We start from the raw sequence: 1955 nt of genomic DNA, 5'->3' as shown, positions 1-1955 counted from the left end.
TTTTGTTTTTGTTTTTTTAAACTTTCAGACCTTGGGAAAGGATGGACCTAATATTAAGGTTTGTTTATTAAATAGTTGAGGCCCATGATTTAGTGAACCGGAGCACACTCACATTTATGAACTATTTAACACAGTGTTTTCAAAACTGGGCCGGCAGTCGGAGTGGAAGAATTGGGAATCGATCACTGTTTTACCCAGAAACTGTTTTTTGGCAAAAATTTATTGACTTAATCAATGAATCATTGACCCGAACAGCGGTTTTGGCCATTTTTATTTTTTAAATTTTATTTTTTGTCAGAATGGGCCATCCCTGTCTGATCCAGTTTTAAAAACCTTGATTTAAGGGGACAAAGTCTTGAATCAACCTGGACAAAACAAACTATACCATAGTTGGTACAACTGGACCAGATTGGCCTCATCCCATAGCAATATTTAGGTCTTATGGGACTTTTTTTTTACGGGGGTGGGGGGTGCGGGGAGGGGAGGGGGCTGGTTATATATTATACATCACAAACGGATCAAGGAATCAAGATGGTAAGTTGTATGGTTGGCTAGTTATGTATAGTGGAAACTTGGGATCAAATCCTGTGCCATCAGGGTTGGGGGTTATGGGTATGGCCTATGGAGACGGATTATGACCTTGCCACAGAGAGCCTGTAGTTAATGGGTTTGATCCTGCCCTTGAGGGGTGCTGAGTGACCATTTAAACTATTGGGTAATCAGAAATTTAGGTTGTGTTTGGAAACGATGCAAATAAGTGTGAATGCAAATATGTAAAATGTAAAATAGTCCATATAAATTGTAAAGTTGGGTTAATTTTGCATTGACAAATTTACCTTTTTACCAAACAGACTTTTAGCTGTAATGATGCAAACACAATTCTAATAAAGCATATGACTTTTTTTTCTATCAAAAGCCCACTTAAATGCAAATTTACTTCTTTTTTATTGATATACTTTTACATCTTATTATCAATGTAAATATGCATTAGAAAATACATGTAAGTAACTCTTATTATCAAGCCATACATGGAATGAAAATATCATTTGCCATACATGCAAGTGAGCTAGAGTGCAAATTTATACTGAATTGGGATTTATACTCCATTTGCATCATTTCCAAATGCAGCCTTAGGGGACTTCATGTATGGCAAATCATTCCCTTGCTTTGATACTATGGCTGCATTTGGGTGCAGTGCAAATTTATTTGCACTGATGCAAAACTATGGTAGTTCAAATGTAGGGGACTTCATCTGTGGATTCATTCCTTTGCTTTGACACTATGGGTATATATATATTAATATTAAACTGATACAAAACTATGTAGTGCAAATGATTATGGTGCAAATTAATTTTGATTTATTTTTGTTTATAATGATACTTTAATTTGCTTGATTGTAATGCAAATGAATTAAAATGAGATATGAAGCAGAATAAAGTGAAACCCAAAACAAAATTAAACCATAATTTCCATTTTTTTCATCTGCACTCTCTATCATTTTTACTAGTATAAATAAAATTGCATTGCAACCAAATACAGCCTGTGTGCAGCATTGGGAGAAGTAGCTAAAGTCTACAACTAGAGTTGTAAAGTGGTTTGGGCCGCCTATGGGCTATGCTAGGCCCTGGTTAGGGTTTTGAGCTTGGCACGACACCCACACATAATATGTATATATACATGTATATGTAATAATATTACATATACATATTATGTACTCATATATAATAATATATTAATATGTATGCATATATATTATGTATATAATTTTATTTTCAATTTTATTATACTGTTTTATTCCAATTTTATTGTAACTATTTTTTCAAATTCATTTTATTATTTTATATATAAATAATTGCATACTTTAAAATTCATATGAAATAAAATTTTAAGTTGTTCTTTTTTCTTTTCATTTCTTGTCTATCTTATTAATTTATTTAAAATTTTTATTTTTTTCT

The sequence above is a fragment of the Nelumbo lutea genome, chromosome 1 (genome assembly GCF_056320005.1).
Source record: "Nelumbo lutea isolate HS-2025 chromosome 1, American lotus-T2T, whole genome shotgun sequence".
In the NCBI taxonomy this organism is placed as follows: domain Eukaryota; kingdom Viridiplantae; phylum Streptophyta; class Magnoliopsida; order Proteales; family Nelumbonaceae; genus Nelumbo; species Nelumbo lutea.
The sequence above is the reverse complement of the archived record's forward strand: the minus strand, read 5'-3'. Positions refer to the sequence as shown.